We start from the raw sequence: 9,956 nt of genomic DNA, 5'->3' as shown, positions 1-9,956 counted from the left end.
TATGAAGTTAATTAAGGTTGACAAGCTTAAGTAAGAAGAATTGATGCTTTTGGCATTCAAATGGGCACTGTTGGTGTGTTTCCTGTCCTCTCACTGCCGACTTTTATTCCCCATTGACTTACATTGGGTTTCGTGTTTCGGTACGACCCCGACTTTTCCCTATAATCGGACGATCTTGCTCGACCCGACTTTTGGAAAAGTCGGGTTTCACGAAACGAAAAGCGACCCTAAAAAACCAAAAGTCGCTCAACTCTAGTTGAGAGGCTTTGTGAACAGAGGCAGGCTGTAATGCATTTGTGGGAGGATACACGGGCAGGCAGTTTGAGGGAAGACATGGATACTGTACCCTTTTTCAACTTTTTATTTTATTGTGTAATCCATATTGAGCCTGTGAGCGTCTGTGTATGACTCATGCAATATATATGGAGATTTACTGCTATCCCTAGACTGTATAGAGCTCTACGCTTCTGATACAGGACCATATATCTACTGGTATTTTGGGCCCATTTTCCAAAACATGAGGAAGTATGGTGGAAGAGAACACGGACATGGGTGTGGGGGGCCATCTGGTACTGATGGTGGTGGTGGTGCATCTGCCGGTAGTGCCAAAAACACAATAGCAGCTAAGGCAGGAGGTGTTGAGCCTGCGTCATGGTGTAGCTCCGGAAGGCCTGTAAGGCTTCCTTTTCTGGGAGAAGTTAGACTGCTTTTAAAACCAGAGCATCAGGAACTAATTTTGGCTTACATTGCTGAAACAGCCTCCAGCTCTATCGCCTCCTCTTCTGAAGTTTCAAAAAATGCAAGCACTGAGTCGTCAGTGCAGGCTTCTGGTCAGGAGCAACCCCTTTCCTTGTGTCCTTCACCCACACCAAAAGTGAAGGATGCGGCAGCACACACTTCAGATTACTCCATGGAGCTCTTTTCACATACCATGCCTGGTTTCATTAAAAATGGGGCCCATCATATACTGGAGCATTCCCAATGGGGACATCAGACACTGGAGCAGCAAATATGGGGCCCATTATACACTGGAGCATTAGAAATGGAGCCCATTATATATGGAGGATTATTAGGGCCCATCATACACTGGAGCATCATCCATGAGGCCCATCGTATACTGGAGCAATCCAAATGGGGGACATCAGACACTGGAGCAGCATTTACGGGGCCCATTATACACTGGACCATTAGAAATGGAGCCCTATATATGGAGCATTATTTGGGCCCATAAGACACTGGAGCATCATCCATGGGGCCCATCATATACTGGAGCATTCTAAATGGGGGACATCAGACACTGGAGCAGCATTTACGGGGCCCATTAAACACTGGACCATTAGAAATAGAGCCCATTATATATGGAGCATTATTTGGGCCCATAACACACTGGAGCATCATCCATGGGGACCATCATATACTGTAGCATTATGTGGAGCTCATCATATACTGTATGGAACATTATATGTGACCAATTATTCTGTATTGAGAAATATATGGGGCTCATTATTCTGTATGGCACACAATGTGGTGGCCATACTGTATGGAGTAATATACTGTCCTTTTTTTGAGCTATTGTACAATTTATAATAGATCAGTCATGTCATGTAAGCAGTGAAGTATTTGTCATTGTACTATACCAATATTTCTGTGCCGTATCGGAGCATCATGAGTTGTGGTATGTGTTAAAGGGGCGCACTGACACTATTTGGCCAAGGACACACGAAAACCTAGAGCCAGCCCTACCCCCCACAACTTTAGCCAAATAACCCCCAGTTTTCAATGCGTAACTATTATTATGAAGTAAATTAAGGTTGACAAGCTTCTGTAATAGGAATTGATGTTTTTGGCATTGAAATGGGCACTGTAGGTGTGTTTACTGTCCTCCACTCCCTGCCGACTTTTTTTTCCCCATTGACTTGCATTGGGTTTCGTGTTTCAGTCGGCCTCCGACTTTTCCCTATAGTCGGCCGATTTCGTTTTTGCGGAAGTCTGGTTTCATGAAACCCGACTCGACCCTAAAAAAGGCAAAGTCGCTCATCTCTACTTGAGAGGATCGAAAGTTGCGTGCGGGTAGGTACCGGGAGACCATGTTACAGATGTATGGAGGAGAGAGGTTGTGGATGTCATGGTTAGGGTTTTGAAATATATAATTATATTTTTCCCCCAATATATATTGTAACGAATGGAAGCAGAGGCAGAGATGGTGAAGTTCACATTCGTTTTTATTTTTTAAGTGGAACCTCGGGACCACGGTCCGGGGGGCTCCGAAGGGGGCATGACGAGTGAGCCCCAGGTACCCGTAGTAAGGCCCCTCAGGCAGGGCCAGAATGGAATACCCAGAGGACTCAGGTGCCACCTCCAGTTAGACCCCAAACACGTGGCAGCTGTCCCAGCGGGACCAAAAAGGATAACAAAAGTTACAGCAGAGTCCCTAAAGCGCTGGGTCCTGGATCCTGTTAGTTGGTAAGGAGTCGGTTCCAGTGACCTTCACACAGTCCTTGGACTCGGATGGCTGTAGGCGGAACAGGATGGCTTAGGCCCAGATGGTTGCTGATATAACCAGGTAACACAGGATACTGATATGCTGTGGAAACAGAGAGCATTAGACAATGCACAGAGACTGCATATGCAGCACAGACAGGTTAGCATGAGAATCGGATGTAGCAATGATAGATACTCGTTGCACCGACGCTCTCCCTATGGAGGAGAGGCCAGAAATAGCAGCCAGTGCGCTGCCATTGGTTGATTGCATTTTTTGAATAATGCACGCCACCCCTTTAAGAAGGCAAGAGAGCGGGCAGGCGTGCCTTAATAGTCTTAGCTACAGATCTCCTCACAGGATGCCAGGAGGAGGCAGGAGGGAGGACAGAACGCTGAGCAGCAGCATGAGAGGCTCGAGGTGAGTGCCCAGAACTGAGAGCAGCGGCAGACCTGGATGCAGCACCAGGACGGGGGCCAGATGTAATAGTATCCACCTCTTTACACACCCTCTTCTTCAAACCTGCGTAGAACTGTTTAAGGAGAAGAGGAGCCTGGATGTTCTCCCTAGGCTCCCAAGATCTCTGCTCAGGACCAAAACCCTTCCAGTCCACCAGGTAGTAGGTCTTACCCTTTACTTTTTTTTTTACGGCCAGGATATGTTTTACCTCAAAAACATCATCCTTCAAGACAGGGTCAGGAGTGGTACCCGGATCCTTAAAGAAGGGACTCAAAACAACTGGCTTGAGAAGATAAACATGAAAGGAGTTAGGCACACGTAGGGAACTGGGCAACTTCAGCTTGTACGAGACTGGATTGATCTGTCTCAAGATCTCAAATGGTCCAATGAACCGGGGACCAAATTTGTAGGATGGCATCTTTAACCGGATGTACTTAGAAGAGAGCCATACCTTGTCTCCGGGGCGAAAGATAGGTGCATCCAAACGTCTCTTGTCCGCATGCCTTTTCATACACTGGGAGGCTTTCTCCAGAGCAGTTTTGGTATCCCTCTAGACCTTAGAAAAATGTTCGGAGAAAGTATCGGCAGCTGGAACGCCAGATGATCCGGAGATGGGAAGAGGTATTCCGGGTTGCAATCTGAAGACAATCTGAAAGGGAGACTTTCCAGAAGATTCACTTACTTGATTGTTGTAAGAAAATTCGGCCCAGGACAGTAAGTCTACCCAGTAATCATGATGGGCATTGACAAAGTGACGCAGGAATCCAGCCAGGATTTGATTTGTCCTCTCCACTTGTCCATTGGAGTAGGGATGGTATGCTGAGGAGAAATCCAGTTCAGTTCTTACCAGTTTACAAACTGCTCTCCAGAATCTTGAAGTGAACTGGACTCCTCTGTCGGACATGATGTGGAGAGGGAAACCATGGAGACGGAAGATGTGCTGGATGAACAGGTCCGCCAACTCAGTAGCAGTTGGAAGACCGGGTAGTGGAACAAAGTGAGCCATTTTAGAGAAGCGATCCACCACTACCCACACCACAGAACAGCCAGATGAGATCGGGAGATCTGTGAGGAAGTCCATCGCAATATGTTGCCAGGGAGCAGACGGAATTGGAAGAGGCTGAAGCCTACCTGCGGGTAGATGTTTGGCTGTCTTGTTACGAGCACAGGAAGAACAGGCTGTGACGTCCAGAATGTCCTTAGCCATGGCAGGCCACCAGTAGTACCGGGAGATGAGTTGCAGAGTCTCTCTGGCCGGCGTGACCTGCCAACTTGGACGAGTGACCCCACCGAAGGACACGAGTATGCTCAGAAGCTGACACAAAAGTCTTCCCGGGAGGCAGCCGGGCAAGATCAGTAGAAGCAACCGCGACTAACCTTGAGGGTTCAATGATGTGCTGCGGTTCTTCTTCTTGATCAGGAGGTAGAACGGCTCTGGAAAGTGCGTCTGCTTTGACATTTTTGTCAGCTGGGCGAAAATGAAGAACAAAACGAGCAAAATACAAAGCCCAACGGGCTTGACGAGGATTCAGCCTTTGTGCAGTTTGGAGGCAAGCAAGGTTTTTGTGATCGGTGTATGCGACAACCTGATGAAGAGCTCCTTCTAGAAGATGCCTCTACTCCTGCAGAGCCAATTTGATAGCCAACAATTCCCGATCTCCAACAGAATAATTCCTCTCTGCGGAAGAAAAAACCTTGGAAAAAAAAACACAGGAATGCATTCGCCCGGAGGACAATTTCTGGGTTAGTACAGCTCCCGCACCTACTGAAGAGGCATCAACCTCATGAAAAAAATTGTTCATTGGAGTTAGGACGATGAAGAACAGGTGCGACAGCAAAGGCCTTTTTGAGAGAAACAAAGGCCTCCTCAGCCTCAGGAGGCCAATCCTTCGGATTTGTACCTTTCCAGGTTAGAGCTGAGATGGGCGCCACTCGGGTGGAGAAGTTAGGAATGAATTGCCTGTAGTAGTTGGCGAAGCCCAGGAATCGCTGTATGGCCTTCAACCCAGACGGACGAGGCCACTTGAGTACAGCCGATAACTTCTCTGGATCCATCTTTAATCCTGTGGAGGAAACAATGTAACCGAGGAAAGGCAAAGAGGATTGTTCAAAGAGGCACTTTTCAAACTTGGCGTACAGTCTGTTCTTCCTGAGCCTCTGTAAGACCAGGCGCACTTGTCTGCGATGCGAGACCAAGTCAGTAGAAAAAAATAAGAATGTCGTCCAGGTAGACAACAACAAAGGAGTAAAACAGATCCCTGAAAATGCCATTGACGAACTCTAGGAAAACAGCGGGAGCATTGCTTAGACCAAACGGCATTACCAGGTACTCGTAGTTACCATCACGGGTGTTGAAGGCTGTTTTCCATTCGTCTCCATCTCTGATTCGGATCAAATTGTAAGCCCCTATGAGATCCAGCTTGGTGAAGATCCTGGCCCCTCGGAGACGGTCAAACAGTTCTGAAATTAGAGGCAAAGGGTACCTGTTTTTTACCGTGATCTGGTTCAGTCCTCAGTAGTCAATACAGGGCCGCAGGGATCCGTCCTTTTTCTTTACAAAGAAGAAGCCTGCTCCTGCTGGTGACGATGATTTTCGGATAAACCCTCTGGCCAAGTTCTCCTGGATGTAGTCCGACATAGCCTGAGTCTCTACCTGGGAAAGAGGGTAAACTCTCCCGCGGGGAGGAGATGTTCCAGGAAGAAGGTCTATTGGACAGTCATACGACCTGTGGGGAGGAAGTTTTTCAGCCTCCTTTTTCCTAAAGACATCCGAGAAGGACCAATAAGCGGATGGTAATCCAGGCAGGGTAGCAGGTTGGACTGGGGGTGAAGCTGGTTCAATCCAGGTTAAGCAACGGTCAGAGCAGGAATCGCCCCAACGTAGAATTTCGCCTGTTCTCCAATTAAGGACTGGTTCATGTTTCTGAAACCAAGGCAAACCTAGAAGCAAGGGGTGAGACAAACCAGGGTACACATAAAAATGGATTCTTTCAGAATGCATAAGACCTACCTGGAGTTCCACTGGCTCAGTCTGGAATTGGACGGGTTTGGTCAGAGGCTGGCCATCGACAGCAGTTACCCGCAGCGTGTTGGGAAGAGCCTGAACTGGTAGTGATCCACAAGCGTCTGCTGGATAAAACTTCCGGCGGCTCCGGAGTCCAACAGACAGAGTCCAGAAAATTTTATTGCTCCGCAGGTCACGGTGACTGAGATCTGTAACAAAGGAGAGGAACGTTCTCTATCTAGGGTGGCCTCTCCTACCGAGCCTAGGCACAGGAGTTTTCCGACTTCTTTGGACAGGAGCGGATCAGGTGTTCGGAACTACAACAGTACAGACAGCTTCCGTTTTTGCGACGCGCCTCCTGGCGGCGGCTGGCCAGACTTACTCGATCTACCTCCATAGCTTCGGGAGAAGAGGATGAGGTAGATGTCTTGGAAGAATTAGAGTCCAGGTGGTAGGACCTCCTGTCACGCTTAATCTCCATGAACGCTCCTGAAAACGCAGGTCAATCCGGGTCGCCAAGGAAATCAGGTCATCAAAGATGGTAGGCCTGTCCTGTCCCGCCAGCTCATCCTTAATTTTTCCAGATAGGCCCTCCCAGAAGGTAGCCAGTAAGGCCTCATTGTTCCAGGATAACTCAGACGAGAGGGTGCGGAACTGAACAGCATACTGAGCCACCATGAGGGTTCCTTGGCGCAAGCGAAGCAGGGCAGAAGCGGTCGACGTGACCCGGCCAGGTTCATCAAAAGTCCTGCGAAAAGTTTCTAGGAAAGATTGAAGATCATTAACCAGCGGGTCTCCTCTCCCATAACGGATTCAGCCAGGCGAGAGCCTCTCCTGCTAGATGTGACATAATGAAGCACTTTGGCACGGTCAGAAGCAAACATATGCCCCAAGATTTCGAAGTGTAGGGTACACTGATTGAGAAAACCCCGACACTGAGTGGGATCACCATGGAAGCAGGTAGGAGCCGCCAGGCGGGGGCCCTTGCTTGTCATGACGGCAGGTACCTGGGTGTTGCTAGGTGAATCAGGAGCAGCCGGGTTCTGCAGAGAATCCATGCAGGTGGACAGGTTACGTAGATACGTTGTGATCTTATCCTGTTGATCTCTTAAACAGGTCCATGGCAGGAGCAATCTGTAACGAATGGCAGCGGAGGCAGAGATGGTGAAGTTCACATTCGGTTTTATTTTTTAAGTGGAACCTCAGGACCACGGTCCGGGGGGCGTGACTAGTGAGCCCCGGGTAACCGTAGTAAAGCCCCTCAGGCAGGGCCAGGATGGAATACCCGGAGGACACAGGTGCCATCTCCAGTTAGACCCCAAACACGTGGCAGCTGTCCCAGCGGGAGCAAAAGGGATAACAAAAGTTACAGCAGAGTCCGTAATGTGCTGGGTCCTGGATCCTGTTAGTTGGTAAGGAGTCGGTTCCAGTGACCGTCACACAAGTCCTTGGACTCGGATAACTGTAGGCGGAACGGTATGGCTTAGGCCGGTTTCACATTTGCGCTTTATAGAGCAGCGACAGCCTGCGCATGGCCGCCGCTAAGCCCCACCCCCTCCGGCTCCCTGCCGGCCCCATCCGGTCATCGCCGCCTACTAGCGCACATGGACGCTTGCGATCTGAGCACGCTATCTTTAGCATAGGGTGCGCAGATCATGCGCTGGCCGTGCGCGAGCAGGATTTTGCCGTGCGCTGCACACTTTTGAAGGTGCGCCGTGCGCGCCGAAATGCAACATGCTGTGTTCGGCGCACACGGGCGCACCTTCAAAAGTGCACAGCACATGGCAAAATCCTGCTAGCGCACGATCTGTGCACCCTATGCTAAAGATAGGGTGCACAGATCGCAAGCGTCCATGTGCGCTAGTTGGCGGCGATGACCGGATGGGGCGGGCAGGGAGCCGGGAGGGGGCGGGGCTTAGCGGCGGCCATGTGCAGGCCGTCGCTGCGCTATAAAGCGCAAATGTGAAACCGGCCTTAGGCCCAGATGGTTGCTGATATAACCTGGTAGCACAGGATACTGATATGCTGTGGAAACAGAGAGCATTAGACAATGCACAGAGACTGCAGATGCAGTGCAGACAGGTTAGCATGAGAACCGGATGTAGCAATGATAGATACTCGTTGCACCGGCGCTCTCCCTATGGAGGAGAGGCCAGAAATAGCAGCCAGTGCGCTGCCATTGGTTGATTGCATTTTAATGAATAATGCACGCCGCCCCTTTAAGAAGGCAAGAGAGCGGGCGGGCGTGCCCTAATAGTCTTAGCTACAGATCTCCTCACAGGAGGCCAGGAGGAGGCAGGAGGGAGGACAGAACGCTGAGCAGCAGCATGAGAGGCTCAAGGTGAGTGCCCAGAAGGGAGAGCAGCAGCAGACCAGAACGCAGCGCCAGGACGGGGACCAGGTGTAGCATATATTATCCAATAAAAATCCAGACTAAAGAAGCTATTTTGCATTATACAATATGTTCATTTACAGTATTCATAGTTATAAAAAAAATTATAAAGAAAAAAATAAACTAAATAACTGAAAACTAAATAGTAGCCAAAAACTAATATATTACATATACAGGAGTAGAAATGATAGATAGATAATAGATTATAGATAGATAATGGATAAATAGATAGATAGACAGATAGATGATAGATAAATAGAAAAGACAGACAGAAGCAGAAACTTGAGCAGATTTTGGATGCAATACTTCCTGAGTAATGCGGTTGTCCAACGCAAAATATAAATTGAAAAAAATCAGCAGGCAGCACTCCAGTTCAAAGAAAAATTGTGGACTACAATCCAGCACCAAGTGGGGCAACGTTTCGACCTCACAGCACGGTCTTTGTCAAGCACTGTGCTACCATAGAATAGTGCACTTTTTATACATATCTCTTCAATTTACCAATATACAAAAATTAGCATACATTAAATATAAATCATAATCAAAGTGTATAAAAAATTACATTGCAGTAAATATAAGCGCCATCATAGTGTTTACATACATAAGGTGCACGTTAGAGTGCAAAAAATGATATCTAACCTTACCTACAATCATTGATACAGCTAGATTAACAATAATTAAAAGATGGGAAACACCTATGTGATATTTAAAATGCATAAGCATTATAAATCACCTGGAACACTCAGACCCATACATCATGTTGTAGTTCCACCATAACAGCACAACTGAACATGTCAGTAATCAGATACTCCCGATTGGCCACTCGGCAGTGATGTCAGCGATGATGTCAACGCACACACTCACTAGGCATTTCCACGCCCCACTCCACCACTACAAGTGCTATGCCCACATAGTATTTCATAAGCGAAAACAGCATTTCCTCATAAAAGAGATAAATCTCAATACTTAAATGGAATGGAGCACTTGTAGTGATCGTATTAAGTGATGAACCGGACACCCAAAACATTCAAACCAATGGCTGTGCATAAGCCACAAGCACTACGCCACATGTCCCCTAGAGAACAGAGGCGGAGAACCAGCACACAGACAGCAACCACAGAGGGGATTAACCCCTATGTCACCACTATGCACTATGGGCTAAATGCACATGCCAGCAAACATTCACCATATAAACTGGGTGCCAGATGTCACTAGCAAAATTCGGGCCTTGGGATTAAATTTATCTCATATACTTTATACGATATACAGAAAGGACACACAACAATTATTGGGAAGAGTTTCTATCCAGGGATTCAATCTTTAAAAACAAAAAAACAGTATTTAGCAATTAATACTTTTGTGTTTGTATTCGTATTTATTTGAGACAAATTTGGTTCATTATCCTTTGATTTTTTTATTATTTGCTAAATACTGTTATTTTCTTTTTTTGTTTTTAAAGGTTGAATCCCTGGATAGAAACTCTTCCCAATAAGGCCTCTTTCACACATTGTGTGTTAAAACGGATCCGTTTTTTTTTACCGCCGGATGCGTTTTTTTCTCATAGATCATAACATGCGCCGGATCGTGCCGCATGTGCCAGCATTTGTTCCGTTTTTTGCCGG

The sequence above is a fragment of the Dendrobates tinctorius genome, unplaced genomic scaffold (assembly GCF_039654945.1).
Source record: "Dendrobates tinctorius isolate UK_male_01 unplaced genomic scaffold, ASM3965494v1 ptg000028l, whole genome shotgun sequence".
NCBI lineage: Eukaryota > Metazoa > Chordata > Amphibia > Anura > Dendrobatidae > Dendrobates > Dendrobates tinctorius.
This window is presented reverse-complemented; position numbering follows the sequence as displayed.